The sequence below is a fragment of the Panthera onca genome, chromosome A3 (assembly GCF_046562875.1).
Source record: "Panthera onca isolate mPanOnc1 chromosome A3, mPanOnc1 haplotype 2, whole genome shotgun sequence".
Classification (NCBI taxonomy): domain Eukaryota; kingdom Metazoa; phylum Chordata; class Mammalia; order Carnivora; family Felidae; genus Panthera; species Panthera onca.
In genome coordinates, this window is record NC_138341.1 from 130031556 (window position 1) to 130052891 (window position 21336).

Below are 21336 nucleotides of genomic sequence, written 5' to 3' on the forward strand. Positions count from 1 at the left end.
CTCTCTCTCTCTGTCAAAAATAAAAAATATACACATAAAAAAAAAAATGCACAGAAGGGAGCCTAGGTGGCTCAGTCAGAAGAGTGTGAAACTCTTGATCCCGGGATTGTGAGTATGAGCCCCAGGCTGGGTATAGGGATTACTTAAATAAAAAAAAAAAAAAAACCCGCAAAAACATCTAAATAACAACCCAAGCCCCTCCAATGGCTTCCCTCCACATGCAGTCTGGCTCTGACCGCCCTGGGCTTCCTCGAGGAGCTCCAACTCTAGCGTGTTTCCTCCTCAGGGCATCCGTCCTTGCTGCTTATCTTCCTCAAGATGTTTGCATGGCCTTCATTATTCAGTTTCAGTTCAAATGACACCTCCTCCAGGAAGCCCTCCCTGACCACCTTGCTGAAAATGGTCCCCTTCCCCTGAGTCATTCTCTATCACTGTTTCTTCAATGCACTTTTGCTGGCCAACATCATCTCCTTTACCCTTTGCATTTTGGGAAAATCCTTGCCATTAGGCACTCCTAGCTTTGCTCCAGTTTTTGGATGAGGAGACCGGGCACGCTTTGCCCAAGACGAGACGGTCCTGGGTGGAGTCAAATATAAGGGGTCCAACTCCAGACGCCCCACTTGACCATCTCAACTTCAAGGTGAGATCAGAAAGGAAAGGGGGGCCTTCCCAGTTTGTGGGCCCCCACTTTTATCTGGCTTTCCCATTCTTTGCCCTTACCTCCATCTACCTAGAATTAGCCTTTCGCTCATAGCTCTGTCCTCTGAGAATTAAGCTATTAGCTTAATTAAATATTAGCTTAGGTGGCATCAATTAGAGTAAAACCTAGAAGGCTCAAGATGTCACCCATCAGAGATAAGATGTGCCTCTACCATTGAGACAATATTGGGCTGTGTCAGATCAGTGATAGGATGTGTGCGTGTTACATTATTACATTATTATATATATTATATTGTACTTATATTATTACAATATAATCTATTAATATACATTAATATTATATATTATATCATACATACACATTATATATTATATATAATATATACACACTATATATTATATATAATATATATTTGTTACATTATATTTGTGTTTATATACACACACATATACACACATACAATGTAACACATATAATATATTACATGGAATATATATATTCCATGTAATACATATAATATATTACATGGAATATATATATTCCTCTTCCCCAGGAGAGTTATAGTGCCCTTTCTTTTTTTTTTTTTTTTTTTTTTTTTAAATTTTTTTTTTTTTTTCAACGTTTTTTATTTTTATTTTTGGGACAGAGAGAGACAGAGCATGAACGGGGGAGGGGCAGAGAGAGAGGGAGACACAGAATCGGAAACAGGCTCCAGGCTCCGAGCCATCAGCCCAGAGCCTGACGCGGGGCTCGAACTCACGGACCGCGAGATCGTGACCTGGCTGAAGTCGGACGCTTAACCGACTGCGCCACCCAGGCGCCCCTATAGTGCCCTTTCAAAGCAAATGATTTTGCTGTATAAGACAGGAATCTAATTTGCCTACTTTGAGAGGAAGCATTCAGTGAAATGCTGGCTGTTATTATTATTCCTAGAAGAATAGAAGAGAAGGGCATTTGATTAAACACCTGTCAGAGGCAGTGCCAGGTACAAACAAGAGGGCTCCAATGACTCTCCTGGGACACTTCCGTGCATATGAACCCATCAACCCTCACACCAGCCTCTATGTATTCCTATTGTTCCCATTGCACAGATGGGAAAACAGAGGCTGGGGAGAGGTTCGACAACTTGGCGAGGACCACATAACCAGTGAGTGGCGAAGGTAGAATAAGATGCCAGGTAGCCTGTCTCTGGAGCACACACTCCAAACCAACATCATCAAAGCGGGTCCTCTGCTAAGCAGGGTCAGCACTCCCTTGGAGCTTGTTAGAAATGCAGTTCCTCGGTTCACATCCCAGATTTACAAAATCTGAAGCTATGGAGGTGGGTTTCAGCAATCTGGGGTTTAAAAGACCCTCTGCATGATTCTGACGCTCAAGTTAGGGAATCACGGCTGTAGTCCTCCCCAAGGGCATCGATTTGGAATTTAACATGTCTTACAGCCTAAGAGCCGACTACTTGCTCAGACATTATCCAGGCTGAACACAATTCATGCAAGGCCTGAAGCAGCTCTCCAGGAGGGTATTCACAGGGGGAGGGGGCGGGGTGAGAAGCATATGCAAGAACGTGGGACAATATGAATTGCCCCCCCCCCCCCCATGTACCTCCTCCCTTCAGGGCGGCGAGGAGACATTTCACATCATGTTCTCATCTACAACCCTGGGAGGTTGGGACTGTTAGCATCCCCATTTGACAGACAGAGACACCGAGGCTTAGCGAGGTAAACATGCTTAAGTCGTACATATTAGACACATATCTAAACCCTACAGAGGGTGGTAGGGTTTAGATATGAACCCAGGACCGAGTGGTTGAAAAGTCTGTGAAGTGAAAAAAAAAAAAACCCACAAAAAACAAAATACAGACCAATTTGAAGAAATGAATATTTTAATATATATATATATTTTTTTGTGTATATATATATATATATATATATACTTATATTCTTTTATACTTATCTTATATCCACTTTATTTTGTATACATATGTGTGCGTGTTTATTTATTTTGTATGCACCAGACATTTCCTTGAATATGTTTGAAATATATCTAGGAAAATGCATGTAAAAATAGGAACAGCGATTGCCCCTGGAGAGGAAAACTCAGTTCTGCAAGACAGGCTTTAGACAGGAATATTTCTTTTTAACCATTCTCTAGTCTTGGGATTTTGAGGTATATGGATATATGCCCATGAAAAGTTAAATGACAAGAACATGAAATAATTTTATACTCTTTCATGAATATTCTTTTAAAAAATCAACAAGTGAAATGTTATCACCAGCCTATCCCCCAGGCTTTGGGACAACTTGATTTTTCTTAATGGGAAAATATTTACTTGTCTCCCGTAAATAGTTTAACTGATGTGAAAAAATGCAAGCACCTAACCTCTCCCCTCCTTTTCCTCACCCCTTCCATACCCTGGAGATAACTCTTACTAAAGATCCATCCGTCTGTCTGCCCACCTGCTAAGCATCCATGAGTAGGTTATGGAGCTCACACAGATTTACAATTTGCCTTTTAGTTAGCAAGACAATGGATGCTTCTCCTGTTGTAATATCTTCTCATTCATTTTAGCGGTATTTTGTTGTTTGCATGGACCATGACTTTTAAAGACAACTCGAATGGATATTTGGAACTTCTAGTCGTTCCATTACAAATAATGCCTCAGTGTCAATCCCTGTGTACCTGTAGGTAGAATTTAGACCACCCTCATTTTTATGATGACATTAATTTAGTGGACTTGGGCAAAGTTTCTTTACCTCACTGTTTCTTTCTTTACTAAACAGAAGGACTAGTCAGACCTTTTTAAAACTAGTGATAACCTCACAGATAGATGGAGGACCCAGCTAACTTTTACCAGGATCCGCGTACAAAAATGACTTTAGTCAAGGTCACGTTTGAGTCAACTACAGAACGCAGTTTAGGAACACAAGCACAAAAGTGCTCATTGACTTCTCATTTATTTTAGACTTAAGCATACAGACGCATCACTTCTCCCAGGTACTAAAAGAAAGAGTTTTTTGACAACAGAGAAAATGAAACAGAAGTAAAAGGAGCTCGCAACGGGCCCACAAATTTAGACGTGAAGAAGGTATTTACTGCATCATTTGTTTGCCGTAGGGAAAAACTGGAAGAAACTTGAAAAGCCACCAAAAGGGAAGGGCTTTTTGATGTACTATGTACATCACCGTGCATCGAATCCTCGGACTACTACATACAAGTGAAAAAGAACGAGGCTGACTTACGGATGCCAAGTTGGAAAGATTGGCAAATCCAACGGTTAAGTGAAATGAAAGAGCCACCTGTGTGGCATGGCAGCATTAATTTTAAAAGTATTTTTTAATGTTTATTTATTTTTGAGACAGAGAGAGACAGAGCATGAGCGGGGGAGGGGCAGAGAGAGAGGGAGACACAGAATCCGAAACAGGCTCCAGGCTCCGAGCTGTCAGCTCAGAGCCCGACGCGGGGCTTGAACTCACGGACCGTGAGATCATGACCTGAGCCGAAGACGGCCGCCCAACCGACTGAGCCACCCAGGCGCCCCAGCAGCATTAATTTTAAAAACAACCACACTAGGGGACCCTGGCTGGCTCAGTCGGTGGAGCACGTGACTCTTGGTCTCCGGGTTGTGAGTTTGAGCCTCACGCTGGGCGTAGAGATTACTTAAAATAAAATAAAATAAAATAAAATAAAATAAAATAAATAAAATAAAATATGAAATAAAAAACAAATAAAATAATAAAATGAAATGAAATGAAATAAAATAAAATAATAAAATAAAAAATGAAATAAAATGAAATAAAATAAAATAAAAAATGAAATGAAACAAAATAAAGTAATAAAATAAAAAATTAAATTAAATTAAACTAAATAATAAAATTTAAAAAAATGAAAGGAAATGAAATAAAATAAAAAATGAAATAAAATGAAATAAAATAATAAAATAAAAAATGAAATGAAACAAAATAATAAAATAAAATAAAAAGTGAAATGAAATAAAATGAAGTAATGAAATAAAATAAAAAATGAAATGAAATGAAATAAAATAAAAAATGAAATAAAATAAAAAATGAAATAAAATAATAAAACAAAAAATGAAATGAAACGAAATAAAGTAATAAAATAAAAAATGAAATGAAATGAAATAAAATAAAAAATGAAATAAAATAAAATAAAAAATGAAATCAAATGAAATAATAAAATAAAAAATGAAATGAAACAAAATAAAATAATAAAATGAAAAATGAAATGAAATGAAATAAAATGAAATAATAAAATGAAATAAAAAATGAAATGAAATAAAATAAAAATGAAATAAAATAAAATAAAAAATGAAATAAAATAATAAAATAAAAAATGAAATGAAACGAAATAAAATAATAAAATAAAATAAAAAATGAAATGAAATGAAATGAAATACAATAACATAAAAACTACACTAAATATACGTATGAAAATGTGTGTAGATGTCCGCACGCATGTGGGGAGCTATGTGCCTCCACGCATGTCAGTTCCTGTCAGAGATACAGAGAGGCACACACACTGGAGGGATAAAGAAGCCACTTAACACGAGGAGCGGAGGGGCGCGAAAGGGGCTTTCAGATTTACTTTGCAAAGGATTACAGCACTGGTCTCTTTTGCCTCTCACGTCTCACGTGTTATTAAGCATATTTTCACGTGCAGAGGAAGCACAGGTCGACAGCACTGAAATCAGACGCTTTCAATGCAAATACATTTCACTCTTCCAAAATTCATCCTTAAGCATACCAGCCAGCCAGCCCATTCGCGGCTCGTTCGCTTCTCCCAGAAAACCGTGAATGGACACAGCAGGATGTAAATGCATACACGTCCGGAGAAGATGAACTTTTACACCAGTTCTGTCTTTTCAGCTTTCTCCAGTGTGGACCTTACCAATTTCTTTGACCTGCCCTTTTTTTTTTTTTTTTTTTTTTTTTTTACCCTCCATTCCAATGCACGGTGGTGACAAGGCATTGAATTACCAGTTTGTCACTAACGCCATAGGCTTTATTATTCCTTTGAACAGAAGCTGGGCTTAGAAAGAAAAGTTTTTCTTAATAAGTAGCTGTTCATCCTTTGATATGCACATCTGGATCTGTGGTCTTATCTGCGGCATGCTAATGCTGCTTCCTGGAGATAATGATAAAAGAACAACTCAAAATAACAAAAAAGGAATAAAACGTGCCAGATGCCTAAAAAATAAGGAGGACAATGCATATAAAAGCAACTGGTTTTCAATCCTGGAGAAGAACCTCTATCAACAATTGAAGTCATCATTTTAGTGGTCACTGATGCAAGAATTTTTTTTTTTTAAGGGATTAGGAAGGAAAAAAAAAAAAGGCAAACATCAGCTGACCAACCACCACCACATTCTGTTAGAAATTAAGAGGGAAATAAACCTACGTCTGCTATAAATCACTTGGGGGTTTAATTTTGCTTCTGCCCTGCTACGTTGTTTTTCCTTTCTTTCCCTTTTTCCTCATTTGGCTATATTAATTAAAGGCCAAGCAGAAAGGCTTTGATTCACAATTTTTTTTTAAGGAATTATAAAATATTTCAAACCTACAGAAAAGCACCAAGGAATACATAAGGAACATTCGTGTACCCCCCATCCGGGTTTAACTACTTTTCCACTTTTCCTTCTTGTCTATTTTTTTAGAATACACTTCCCTCATGTGGAGAAGAAGCCCTTGCAAATGGGATTTTGCTTAATTTCGACGCCGTCTTTGTTCATCGCAAGAAGGCGTTTTTCTTATAAATATATGATTTTCTCAGTTTTGGTGATTCTCCAAGGAGCTGCCTTCCTCTCCTCGGTGTGTAAATGGGCCTGATGTTTTGAGAGACAGAGCAGACTTGTTCTGTATTCAATGTGCATATATGATTGATAGATATTATACATAGTTACAATCGAGACGATATTCATTCGACTTCTTTTCAAAAGAATGGCCAACTTGCTTTGTCAATCCACGCATCCGGCATCGGTGGCCCTGTTGCTGATTGTAACGGATACGTTAGTAGACGGACAAATAAAAACTTCTGCTTTACATAACTTGTTCCATAAACTGGAAGCTGGGGATTGTGGGGAGAGGATCAAGGCAAAGGTAGACTCTGCGTCTCCAGCACAATCGCGGCCTGTGGTTGGGATCCTTTCTTCGCCTAACCGGAGAACGTTCCTGAATTGTCTCCGCATTAGCATGCGGCAAGCATGGGAAAATGATAAACTCCTATTACCACTGTCATGGCAACTGAAAAAATGGCTGCTTTGGGGGAGCAAGGTCCACAGGAGAAGAAAAGCAAAGACCCCATCTCTTTCTTCTGCTTGACATCTGTTGTTTAACATACAAAATTGTATTATCATGACGCAAGCTCGTCGGCCAGGACTAAAGCCTGCCTCGGAATTGTTAAGACCACACTCCCCCACTCCCACTGCCTGCTCTTTACCAGAAGAGTATATAATTTGACCCTGAACATTTTCACTGAGGGCTGTAAATTCCCCTCCCCGCTTCATCCCAGGTACAAAGTGTGAAGGGCCTTGGGAAGGTGGATGGTGGGGGGTGGGGGTAGGGGGGGGAGGGTCCTATGGAGAGGTGGGGGTGGGAGGGGGAGGGGGAGGGCAGATTATAAATGATAGAATAAAAATACTGCATTTACTTTTGTGGTTGCTTTTTAAATGAGTCATGCCTCTTTCCTCCCCCCCCACCCCCCGCCCTTCCCCCCCCCCCAAAAAAAAACCATTTTGGAATTTTCTACCAGAGCCATTTAAGCACAGCTTGTGGACATGGGGAGACAGGATACCAGCATGATGTGGTTCGTGCGGGTCAGTGAGGAGCAGGCGGGGAGAGAATGTACCTCAGTGCTAAAGCTGGGACTTTATATCACCCTTGTCCAAAGTTTTTGATAAAGTGCCCGTATCCTTCAGGACCAGCAAACATAAACACCCCAGTGTTTCAAATGGGGCTACTCGGGGCCGACACTCAGGAAGGTTCCATGTTACCCCAACGGGCCGCTTGAAGCGAATCCTTTGTTGTTAGGTGCGTATGTGTACCTATTTTAATAGCTGTTTACATATGTATTTTAATTCATAACAACACACACGTTTCCTATGCGACAACATGCATATTCAAACCATATGCATATATTTTAATGAGGACATTTACATGAAGTGACTTTCAAACCCTTGGCTCCCCAGCCCCTCATGCAGTTGTGTAAACAGAAGAAACCGGGGACCGTGTTGGGGTTGTTTTTCACAACGCAGCCTTGAAGCAGCTGGGGCCGTCCTCAAATGGCTTGAAAGGTTCAGGAAGAGTGAGATTAAGATCGTTGGCGGGAGAAGACCAGGTAAGTGCTTACAAAGGGAAGCACACGGCGCTTACACCGCTGGCCACCAGCAAAGCTGGCACCTGAAGGAGGTCAAAGGAAAAAGCATAGACCGTGCCGCGGTGGCACGCGCGCGTCTGGAAGCTTCTTCACAGTTAGTGCAGGTCACCACAAGCGTGCAAGGCTCGGGAGGGTGTGCGGAAGCAGAAGAAATCTAAAGGGTCAGAACGGCTCTGTTTGTTTTCCCAAGTTGTCGGAGTAAAGTTACAGCCACCCGGGTGAGCCCACTCGCTGAGCACCCAGGAATGGACACGGTAACCAGGGGGATTTCTGGATCTCTCGGGGGCGCTGGCAACGCTGGAGGAATTTGCCCGGGGGGGGGGGGAGCAGCCAGAAACCAGAGGATCGAGGGTCAAGCCCTAACTGAGCACCCAGGGTTGCTCAGAGCTTGACATGACAACGGTCTTCTTTTTAATCTGTCTGAGGTAGGTATGGTTAATTCCCAGAATCCTCATGGAGGTGGGGGGGGGAGGGGGTGGGGTCGTGCCGGGAACCCTGGCACTTTTTATTTCACACATATGCCAGTAGCGGGTCATTTCTGCTCCTGTTGTCGGCTTTCAGTTCCATCCGCATAATCTTTGTCAGAGGGTGGGCAGTTTTACATTTGCAATTCTAGATTTTTCTTTATGCTGGATTTCCGGCAGCCCACCGCTGTTGTTTTTACATATCTAGTGCACATCAAATGAGTCAAGCCCAAGAAGTGGTCCTAGGAGGTTTCCTGAGGATGGGGGGTGAGGGGTCCCTGGGGGATTTGTCCCTTTGCCGTTTAAGAGTTTGAAAGGCACGACTTTCTGGAGGGGGGCGGTGGTGAGAAAGTTCTCGGAGCCCTCTTTTCAATTCAGATCTCCACTCACCTTCCTCCTCTGTCTTTTCACTGAATGTCTGCAGGTCAGATGTGCTTCCTGAGCGTCCTCGAATAAAGTCACTCCCCAACCTGACTGTTCATCGAATTACCCCGTATGTTTTCAAAAAATGGGGATTCCTCAGACTTTGCTTCCGATCTCCAGGAGCAGACCCCGAAGGTCTGAAAACTAGACTGATTACAAAAAAAGGCCCTCACTTGAGTCAAAGATCGGAAGCAACTGCGAACGCATTGCAATACATACAAACTTAATATCACGAGATTCATTGCGATTGTTGAACTTGAACAAGTCACAGCTCAGGGTGGATGTGTGTTCAGAGAGACCTCCAGCGTGCGGCCACCCCAGCCCTCTTCGATGCACGGAGCTGATATCCTTTACCTGCCTGTCTATTGTCTGCTTCTGTCCACCAGAACAGCAGCCCCCTGAGGGCTGGAGCCTTCTCCACACTCTTCACCATTAAGTCGCAGCGCCTAGGTCAGGGGCCCCACCTTGCAGGTACTTGATTGGTTTGTGCTGGGTGATCCCACAGGTGAACGAATTGCTGGGACTGACAGGATCTGATCATCAGGGAGGGACCCTGGCCCTTTCGAAGCTGACCCCCTTGCTGTGTTATACGGATGCCCAAATGTCACAGCGGCCACTGTCGGCAACTTTCTGCTCCTAGAACACCTGACATTTTGTTTTTTAATTTTCAAAGAAGTGTACTTCAGGGGCGCCTGGGTGGCTCAGTCGGTTAAGCCCCCGACTTCGGCTCAGGTCGTGATCTCGTGATGCATGGGTTGGAGCCCCACGTCGGCTCTGTGTTGACAGCTCGGAGCCTGGAGCCTGCTTCGGATTCTGTGTCTCCCTCTCTCTCTGCCTCTTCCCCGCTTGCACTCCATTTCTCCCTCTTTCAGAAATAAATGAACATTTAAAAAAATGTTTTTAAACATGCTTAAAAAAAGATGGGTACTGGAGCATTGTTAATGATAGCAAAAAAGTGAAAACAAAAATGATAACTGCTGGCACATTCATGGAATATTATACAGACATTATGTACAGTGAAATGAAACTGTAAGCATTGGATTAAAGGAACTGCCACTAAGCATTGTTGAATGACAAGAGTAAAATGCACAATTCCCTGCTTTGGTAAAGCAAGGGGGTGATAAACTAGGATTACTGGAACCTGGATAGAAACATACAACGATATGAGCTTAACTATGAAGACAGATCCTGCACAGGGGCTATGGGGGGAGAAGGAAGAGTATATAGGGAGGGGGGAGAAGTTGGCAGAAATCGAGAAAGAAAGGAAAAAACGTAAAATGACCCTAATATTAAAAGCATCATCGTTATGCATAATGTATATGCATCGTTATGCATAAATGTATATAAACAGGAGTTGCTTTGAAAAAATGTGGGATACGCTTGCCATGATACAAGGAAAATACATTTCTTTAGGAAAGGAAAGGTTGAAAATAAATAAGCTAACATTTAACTTAGGAACTTAGGAAAAACAGACACACGGTAAATGCAAAGAACAATCAAAATGAAATCCCTGTCCCTGGCATTTTTAAAGATGGAATATCCTAAAGCGAATGTGAATCGTTAAGAGTTGTTGACTACGGGTGAAGGGTGCGGGGATGTTCGTTGTGTGATTTTTTTTCTACTTTAGTATATTCGTAACTTTCCTGTTAGAAGAAAAATGTGTCAAAAGACAAATTCAGGGGAGCGTCCCTATGAGAGCCATTCTGTTCTAGAAGCAGGAGGGTTGGCCCCTGGGCAGGAAGATGCAGGGGTTCCTCACCCATTCTGTGGGCTGCTGTATCCCAAAGCAGGACTTCCTCATCAGTGGAGAATAAAAATTAAACACGGACACCTCATTTTGATTCTCCTCTGCCTGACTTCACTTCTCTTCCTACTGCCCCCTTATGGAAGGCACTTGCCAGGGTCTCGTCTTACATCCTTGTCTCAGTGGTTGAGAGCATCTGGGTCACACTTTTGCTGTCAGGGACTGGCTAGGGGTTCTCTTCAAGGAAGAAAGGGGGAGAAGTCAGGTGGAAGTGACCAGGGCGGTGCATGGCTCGGAGAAAGGAATGGTCCTTCTTCTTATCTCTTTGTTTTTTCTTTCTTTTTTCTTTTTTTAGTAGGCTCCACACCCAACGTGGGGCTTGAACTCACGGCCCTGAGATCAAGAGTCACATGTATCTCCCAACTGAGCCAGCCAGGCGCCCCCTTTCTTATCTCTTTAGACTTGACTCCCACACCTGAGTAAATAATTCTGAAATCTGTCTCCATTCCCAGTCTCTTAAGCAGGCTTTATTTCCCGATAGTTCTCCAATATGGTACATGACCTGCTCTTATCTTAAAACCACACAACTCTTTATGAGCCAGGCAATGGGTGCCCAGGAAAGGAAAGGAAAGGAAAGGAAAGGAAAGGAAAGGAAAGGAAAATTCACACCCGCCTTCCTGATAGGCTCCACTGGGGAAGGTAGACACTGACCCAAGGGGAGTTCAGGCGCCAAGGTCTTGGGCTAGTATGTTCTCCATCTTTCTAGCTGGCTCGCTGTGGGCAAATGACAATTTCCTTGAGACTCAGTTTCCTCTTGCATAAAACCAGGATCACAAACTGGGTATATATTAAGTGTACAGTGAGGGTAAAGCTTTTTATTTGTTTCTTGTGTGATTTTCCCATTATGCCCATGAGGGCCTGGTCTTTGATGGTTTCCTTCACCGTGGGTTTCTTGGAGCCTTGAATAGTTCCTGGCACGTATATGTATTCTATAAATATTTGTAGAGTTAATTAATTACTTTTGTCTTCTGGTTCAAATTTTGAATTGAAAAGAACCTTTCCTTACTTCCCTAAGAAGAGATCTTTGAAGGGTTCATCCAAAAAATATAACTACAGCCACCTCCTGGCTGGCTCAGTAGGTAGATTGTGTGACTCTTGATCTCAGGGTTGTAAGTTCAAGCCCTACTCTGGGTGTAGAGATTACTTAAAAAAATAAAATCCTTAAAAAATAATGAATGTACCTTGACATAGAAGTGTTGGGTTGTAGGGACCCCGCACCTTCAACTTTAGGTGTCTTACATTCTCCAAAGGGTTGTATAATACCCCCCACCAAATAAGAGTTTATAAGGGCCCCCCTGTTCGTACTTCTTCTAGAAGATGGCATAGACTTTTAAATGCTTGGCCATGCTTCCTCTTTAAAGGGGAGAATGAAAATGAAGCTGTTCAGCTTACACAATACCATGCGTAAACCTTTACACATTTTTATTTTTGGCCTTGTTGGACACTGACATTTAAGTTATCACCCTACACCTCAGTGCAAATGTCCTCTCCTGGGAGGCCTTTCCCGAATCTCTGTATAGGTCTGGAGTCACTCTCTGTCCTATCTCTGTTTATTTCCTTCACAGAACATTGAAATCTGAAAGCATCTTTGTTTTTTTAAGAGTTTATTTGTGGGCCCAATCGGTTGAGTGTCGACTTTGGCTCAGGTCATGATCTCACGGTTTGTGGGTTCGAGCCCTGCGGCGGGCTCTGTGCTGATGGCTCAGAGCCTGGAGCTGCTTCAGATCCTGTGTCTCCCTCTCCCTCTGCCCCTCCCCCACTCGCACTCTATCTCTCTCAAAAATAAATTTAAAAAACCATTAAAAATTAAAAAAAAAAAGATTTTACTTTTAAGTAATCTCTACCCCCAAGGTGGGGCCCCAAGATCATCAAGAGTCACACGCTCTACCAACTGGGCCACCCAGGCACCCCTGAAGGCATCTTCTTGACCGTATTTCTTTATCGCTTTCTCCCCACAGGTCCATGAAAGCTCTTGTCTGTCTTGTTTACCACTGTAAACCTGGCACAAGGTAGGAATATAAGAAATAGTTATAGAAAGGGGCGCCTGGGTGGCTCAGTCGGTTGAGCGTCGGACTTCGGCTCAGGTCATGATCTTGCGGTCCGTGAGTTCGAGCCCCATGTCAGGCTCTGTGCTGACAGCTCAGAGCCTGGAGCCTGCTTCGGATTCTGTGTTTCCCTCTCTCTCTGCCCCTCCCCCGTTCATGCTCTGTCTCTCTCTGTCTCAAAAATAAATAAACATTAAAAAAAAAAAATTAAAAAAAAAAGAAATAGTTATAGAAGAAATGAAAGAGTGTACGGCCTTTCTGAAAAGCTGAAGCCAATTTCTTTATTTTTAAATTTTCTATTGAATTTTTTGTTTACTTTCGAGAGACAGAGAGCGAGTGGGGGAGGGGCAGAGGGGCAGGGGGACAGAGGATCCAAAGTGGGCCCTGCACTGGGAGCAGTGAGCCCAACGTGGGGCTTAAACTCACGAATCGTGAGATCCTGACCTGAGCTGAACTCAGACGCTCAACCAACTGAGCCACCCAGGGGCTCCTAAAGCCCATTTACGCACTCATTGGATATCAGACCTATTATTATTTTTTGTAATCTTGACAGTAATGGGCAGGTGTTCCTATCGGACAATCTCTCCCCTTTATTTTGCCCACATCCCCCACCCCCCCCTTTTTTTTTTTACAGTCTTGAAGTCTTTCGTTGTTTTTACATTTATCATGCCACGAATTCATAGGGAATGGGTTCCAACAGCTCAGGCTCCTTTCCATTGGTTCTCACAAAGTGTGCTTCTCTGGGTGGGGCAGGCTGGCAGTTCGGTTGAACCCAAGTACCTTTCTCCGTGGCTTCCTTCTTTTTCTGACCATTTTCCTTCACACGCTTCAGGAAGCTATCCCGGCTCTTGGAGTGCTTAATGTGCTCAACACGTACATTAGTTCTCTTAGCAAGAATCTTGCCCTTCACGTGTCTGTTTTCAACAATGCCAACAGCATGCTGGGTAACACTGTAGACTCTTCCGGTTTTGCCACGGTGACATTTGTGGGGCATTCCTTTTTGAACAGTGCCCATTCCCTTGATGTCCACAATATCACCTTTCTTGTAGATTCGCATGTATGTTGCCAAAGGAACAACTCCATGTTTTCTAAAAGGCCCAGAGAACATATAGCGAGTACCTCTCCTTTTTCCCTTGTGTTGGTCGTTTTGGCGAATTACCGGAAGATGGTGGTTCCGGCTGAAAGGCTATTTTTTCATTTTTGAGAGAGAGCACAAGCGGGCAAGAAGCAGAGAGAGACAGAGAGAGACACAGAATCCAAAACGGGCTCCAGGCTCTGAGCTGTCAGCGCAGAACCCAATGCTGGGCTGGAACCCAACAACCCACAGATCATGACCTGAGCTGAAGTTGAGGCGTAACCAAGGCAGCCACCCAAGCGCTCCTGCCCTTATCCTTTTAAAATTGCAGGTTTTGGGGTGCCTGGGTGGCTCAGTCGGTTAAGCGTCCGACTTCGGCTCAGGTCACGATCTCACGGTCCGTGGGTTTGAGCCCCGCGTCGGGCTCTGTGCTGACAGCTCAGAGCCTGGAGCCTGTTTCGGATTCTGTGTCTCCCTCTTTCCCTGACCCTCCCCTGTTCATGCTCTCTCTGTCTCAAAAATAAATAAATGTTTAAAAAATAAATAAATAAAATTGCAGGTTTTGTAATTCATTCAACAAGTGTTTACCGATGGCTTGTGATGTGCCATCGACTGTGCGAGGAAACTGCTCAGGGGAAGAAGAGAGAATTCCAGGTCTGCAGTTTTGCTGGAAGTGGGCTGGGATGACTGGGGCAGAACAAAACGTGAAATCTGGCTTAAAAGAAAGAAAATTTTCTTCTAGTAGGGTAGTTGTGGTGGTAAAGATCAGAGCCAACATTTGTAGGATGTCTACTGTGTGCTAGGCACTGAACTAGTTGCCTTACATGATATATATATTTTAAAGTTTATTTATTTTGAAAGAGAGGGAGGACCCATGTGAGTGGGGAGGGGCGGAGAGAGAGAATCCCAAGCAGGCTCCGAGCTGTCGGTGCACAGCCCTACATGGGGCTCGATTTCCAGAAACAGGAGATCATGACCTGAGCTAAAATCAAGAGACGCTTAACCAACTGAGCCACCCAGGTGCTCCGAGTTATATATTTAATGATCAGAAAAAAAAACATATGAAATAGTTACTATCAGAGTGCAGTCACCTCTAGGTGCAATTAGTCTCCCTGAATCCTGTATGTGTGTGTGGGGAGAAAAGAGGAAAAAGAAGAATTATTTGAATTATATGAGCAATCATGTGCATTATTCCAGGGCAGAGCTTTGGTGGCCCCTCCCTCCTATCCTATGATAATAGAAAGGATGTTCAAGGTTAATTTTTTATCATATTTATTTTTCTTATTACACTGGCTTTTAGAACTCTTTTGAAAACGAAGGCTTAGAGGGGCTAAATGTCTTCTATACCAAAGCTATGTATCTGGAAAAGTAGATTAACCGTGATTGGGACCCAGACTCTGATTTGAATATCTCTCTTAAATTTAATATGTTACCATGTTTTATTTCCTTGACACAGGTGCACGCTATGAGCACTTTGCTGTATCATTTATTATCTTTTATATGGATCGTTTCCTCCAAAGAACACAGAGGTAAGCAAACTCTAGGAGAGGCGCTGAAGATTGCAGTGAAGTCTTTCACCGGAGGGCCTTTTAAATTCCAATAGATGGTAGACTGACTTAGATGTGTGGGATGTTCTGTTTGGAGACAGGGGAAAGAAATCTGGAAATTTATTCCAAACTCAAGATTCTGCAACTATCTCGCTGTGACACAAACTTTCTTGATCATGGAAATCACTTGCTAAAAAATAAGCACAAAAAATAAACACGCAATCAAACAAAAAATACGGAGCACATAGTAGGTACTCAGTAAATATTTGCTGAAGAAATTATTGAAATAAAAGAATTCCAATTTGGAAAAACAAAATGTAGGATCTGATTTTTGCTAACAACTCCCCAAACCATGTGTGTTTCTGTCTTTATGTATGTATACACACACGTCCACCCCTACGCTTTTTTTTTTTTTAATTTGAGAGAGAGAGAGAGAGAGAGAGAGAGAGAGAGAGAGAGAGAATCCTAACCAGGCTCCACACTCAGCATGGAGCTCGACGCAGGGCTTGAACCCATGACCCTGGGATCATGACCTGAACTGAAATCAAGAGTCAGACGCTCAACCAACCGAGCCACCCACGTGCCCCATCCCTACAATTTTTAGTGTATGTTTGTATAATCATAGGTAAAATATTTAAAGGTGTTTAAACAAACTATTTAAAATAGTCCTCTTTGGGGGCACCTGGGTGGCTCAGTCAATTCAGCGTCCGACTCTTGGTTTTGGCTCAGGTCATGATCTGTCAGTTTACAGGATCAAGCCCTGGGTTAACTCTACACTGACAGTGTGGATCCTGCTTGGGATTCTCTCACTGTCTCTATCTGCCCCTCCCCTCTCTCTCGAAAATAAATAAACATGTTTTAAAAAAAGAAGAAAAGTAGTCCTCTTGGGGGAGAAACTATTTTTGCTTTTAAAGTCCTTGGATTTTAATAATTTAACAATAAAAGTCAATGGTTTTAAGAGTCTCACGCTCTACCGACTGAGCTAGCCGGGCAGTTAAAAGTCAATGGTTTTAATAGTCAACTGCAACAATTTACTATTACTAATAATGGTTAATAGTGTGGTACTTTCAATGATGGAGTAAATGGGATAATTTTAATCATTTGAAAAAAGAAATGTTGGGAAAGTGATGTTCTTTTTTCTACAGCTGTGAGCCAACTAATTTTCTTTTTAAAAAAATACACTTGAGGGGCGCCTGGGTGGCTCAGTCGGTTGGGCATCCGACTTTGGCTCAGGTCATGATCTCGCGGTCCGTGAGTTCAAGCCCCGCACCAGGCTCTGTGCTGACAGCTCAGAGCCTGGAGCCTGTTTCAGATTCTGTGTCTCCCTCTCTCTCTGACCCTCCCCCGTTCATGCTGTCTCTCCCTGTCTCAAAAATAAATAAACGTTAAAAAAAAAAATTAAAAAAAAATATACACTTGAGAGGTACTCATCAAATGCCTGCCTTATATACGCCCAGTGTCAGTCATTCTTGGAATACACAGAAGCCCATTTCTGCCCCGGAGACACGATTTGGCCAAAGACGTGTGCTACTCCTGGGTGAAAACCTAACAATATGCCATTGAAATCACACCTCAAGACGGCAGAAAGGAAGTCTGGATTACTGCCAGGGAGGGATGGCGGGGGGAAAGGCATCCAGGTGGTGGGTAGGGAGAAACCCGGGAGGGATCAGTGAGAGAGACAGGGATTTAAAAAGGCTTAGTCTAACAATCCAATAGAAAAATGAGCAGAGTTTCTCTCCAAGAAAGGGAAATTCAAGTAACCCTTAGACACAGGAAGACCCCAGCCTCACCGCAGCGCGAGAAGGACAAATAGAAACCACCGTGTTGGAACATTTCCCGTGTCTTCAGCGGGCAGAGGAGGGACCAGGGTTGACGCGTCCCATGAGCCTGAGACTCTGGGAAGCGGGCACACCTCCCATGCAGCCAGCTGGACTGTCAACTGGTAAGGTCTCCTGGGAGGATGACTTGGCAGTGAAACCCATATTAAACAGGCACATGCCCTCCGACCAAGAAATTCCTATCCTGCGGTTATTCTCTAGTTTACTTGCACATGGTCAACATGACCTATGCATGAAGCTAGTCATTAAGGCATTCCTGGGAGAGCAAAGATTGGGGGAAGAAAAGCAAACTAAATGTCCATTACAGGGGACTGTTTCCATCAATTACAGTCGAGCCATGCAACGGGATAATTTGTAGCCACTGGAAAAAAAAGTCTAACGTATTGAATGTGCCAGGCGTTGTTCTAAGTCTTATGCGCTTAACTCATTGAATCTTCTCAACAACCCTCTAGAGTAGGAATTTTATTTTTTCTAAGTTTTTATTTAAATTTCAGTTAGTTAACACATATAACATAGGTAGGAGCGCCTGGGTGGCTCAGTGGGTTGGGCGTCCGACTTTGGCTCGGGTCATGATCTCACGGTTCGTGGGTTCGAGCCCCACATCGGGCTCTGTGCTGTCTGCCCAGAGCCTGGAGCCTGCTTCGGATTCTGTGTCTCCCTCTCTCTCTGCCCCTCCCCTGCTCGGGCTCTGTCTCTTTCTCTCTCTCAAAGATAAATAAACATTTATTAAGAAAAAAAAAACCCATATGTTATAGTAACCCATAACATAGGTATGTTAGTACTGTCACTCCCACTCACAGATGAGGAAACTGAGGCACAGAGAAGTTTAGTAACTTGCCCAATGTAACACAGCTAAGACATAACAAAAAAAAAAAAAAAATCAAGGTATAGTATAGTCTGCAGAGCATGTTCACATTTGTATGGAAAAGAGAGTAAAAAACAGTATGCACATGTATGCGTGGATATCTAATCTAGTCTGTTTGTCTATACTTGGATGCACATCTATGCTTTTGTTTAGAACGTCTCTGGCAGGAGACAGGAGAATCTGAGAATCTGCTAACTGTGGCTGCTTCTGGGGATGGAAACTCAGTTTCTGGAAGACAGAGTAAGGAGCCCGGTTTACTTTATACTGTATGGAATTTTGTATCTGCTGAGGCTTTGTACCATGTATTGGCAGGACCTACTGGGCAACTGCAAATCTTTAGTTAAAAAAAACCTTTAGGGGCTCCTGGGCAGCTTAGTCGGTTAAGCATCTGACTCTTGATTTCTGCTCAGGTCACGATCTCACGGTCTGGGGGACTGAACCCCTTGTGGGGTTCTCTCTCTGCCCCTCCCCCTTACGCATACTCTCTCTCTTTCCTCCCTCTCAAATATTTTAAAATTTTTTTTTAATTTTTTTTAAAATTTTTTTTAACGTTTTATTTATTTTTGAGACAGAGAGAGACAGAGCATGAACGGGGCAGGGGCAGAGAGAGAGGGAGACACAGAATCAGAAGCAGGCTCCAGGCTCTGAGCCATCAGGCCAGAGCCCGACGCGGGGCTCGAACTCACGGACCGCGAGATCGTGACCTGAGCTGAAGTCGGACGCTTAACCGACTGAGCCACCCAGGCGCCCCTCAAATATTTAAAAATTTTTAAAAATTAAAAAAAATCTTTTTTACGTAAAACCTTTTTTTAATGTTTATTTATTTTTTAGAGACAGAGAGAGAGCGAGCGAGTGCGCATGAGCAAGTGGGGAAGGGGCAGAGAGAGAGGGAGACACAGAATCCGAAGCAGGCTCCAGGCTCTGAGCTGTCAGCACAGAGCCTGACATCAGGCTTGAACCCACAAACCGTGAGATCGTGACCCGAGTCAAAGTCGGACGTTTAACCGACTGAGCCACCCAGGCGCCCCAAGGAGATCTTTTTTTTTTTCTTCCATTTTTATTTTTGGTAAAAAAACACATTTTTTTAATGGAAGGGGAAGGAGCTGAACGTCCTTCTTCCAGGTTCTCTCTCAAGTTGTCTGTCCAGTGTGGTAACTTAGCAACACGTGCCATGGCAGCACTTGAAATGTGGCTGGTCTGGATCAAGATATGCCGTGCATGTAAAGCATCCATCAGATTTCAAAGAAGTATGAATAAAGAAAAGAATGTAAGGGGCGCCTGGGTGGCTCAGTCGGTTAAGCGGCCGACTTCGGCCCAGGTCATGATCTCGTGGTCCGTGAGTTCGAGCCCCGCGTCGGGCTCTGTGCTGACAGCTCGGAGCCTGGAGCCTGTTTCAGATTCTGTGTCTCCCTCTCTCTCTGACCCTCCCCAGTTCATGCTCTGTCTCTCCCTGTCTCAAGAATAAATAAAACGTTAAAAAAAAAAAAAAGAATGTAAAATATCAAATTAACAATTGTTTGTATTGGGGGCGCCTGGGTGGCTCAGTCAGTTAAGCGTCCAACTTCAACTCAGGTCATGATCTCACGGTCCGTGAGTTCGAGCCCTTCATCGGGCTCTGTGCTGACCGCTCAGATTCTGTGTGTTTCTCTTTCTCTGCCCCTCCCCTGCTTGTGCTCTCTCTCTCAAAAATAAATAGACATTACAAAATTCTTTAAAATACTTTTTTGTATTGGTCACAGGCTAAGACGACATTTTAGCTATATCGGGTTAAATAAAATATATTACTAAAATTAACCTCACCTGTTTCTTTTTACCTATTTAAAAGAGACCCGTTTCTTTTTACCTATAGAAAGTTTAAAATTACACATGTGGTTCACATTATATTTCTCCTGGACGACATGGGTCTGAAGGTCTCTTAAGGTCTACTGATAACACAGATGATGTCGTGATTTACATTTGAAAAGGGCTTGCCTAAAGACTATCTGCACAAGTCTTCTTTGCAAAACTCCGGCGAGATAGGAATTATTATTACTGTTCCCCGGTTACAGAGGAGGAAGCAAGCGCTCATTCAGAGCCTTCTATGCGTTCTTTCGAGTCATACTTGAAATGCACGCTGAGCATTTGGGAAGGACGTGGACATTTGCAGTATGAAATGCAGGGGGACCTATTCCCTTTAGTTTCTTTGTATCAGCTTCAGATAAAATAACTCTGGTGAGCGGTGACGCATGATAGAAACGATGCTTAATAAATTACACGTGTCCTGTTTCGTACTAGTTCGTCACGTGGCACTTTGTCCATTTTTCCCATCAAGGTCTTCTTTTTCTTTTTTAATGTTTATTTACTTTTGAGAGAGAGAGTGAGAGAGACGGAGAGAGACAGAGACAGAGTGTGAGTGGGGGAGGGACAGAGAGAGAGGGAGACACAGAATACGGAGCAGACTCCATCCAGGCTCTGAGGTGTCAGCACGGAGCCCCATGCGGGGCTTGAACTCAAGCCCCGCAAGACCACGACCTGAGCCGAAGTCAGACGCTTAGCTTAGCCGGCTGAGCCACCCGGGCGCCCCAAGGTCTTTTCTCTAACATCGCAGTAAAAGACCCAGGGCTTCAAACCGATGGTCATTTCAGGGCAGGGTGGGGGCACTGAAGAACAAGGTTTCACAAAAGCCGTTGGGTGGGAAGTTTCTATTTGTTTGCTGCCCTTTTCGGACCAACCAGCTAAGCTCACGTTGGTCACCTTTTCTCACAAACCTGTTCGGGCTTGATTTTCACGGTTTGCTACAGAGAGGCAATGCTTGAGTTGGCTCACGGTGGTTTCCTTTTGATTTGTCTTTTTTTTTTGTAACGAGTCTTTTATTTATTTGTTTGTTTATTTCGAGAGACAGAGACAGCATGAGTGGGGGAGGGGAAGAGAGAGAGGGGGGGAGAGAGAGAGAGAGAGAGAGAGAGAGAGAGAGAGAGAGAGAGAGAGAGTCCCAAGCGGGCTCCTTGCTGCCAGTGCAGATCCCGACTCGGGGCTTGAACCCGTGAGACCATGAGATCATGACCTGAGCCAAACCATTGGTGAGGGGCAGCAGGAAGAAGGATGTCGAATATGGAAAAAATTCAGCCATGGAGAAGTTGATTGTCACGGCTGGAGCTGTGCGACAGTGAAATCTGAGTTGGGAATACATCCCCCAAGTCAGAATATTCAGGGAGCGGATGATTTTGGCAAGGACTCAAATGGTTA

The 21336-nt window shown here is 43.2% G+C and overlaps 1 pseudogene; it reads right to left on the reverse strand.

The window, feature by feature from the left end:
- Positions 1–13450: 13450 nt before the first annotated feature.
- On the reverse strand, positions 13451–14470 carry LOC132672412 (large ribosomal subunit protein eL21 pseudogene; annotated as a pseudogene).
- Positions 14471–21336: the final 6866 nt, after the last annotated feature.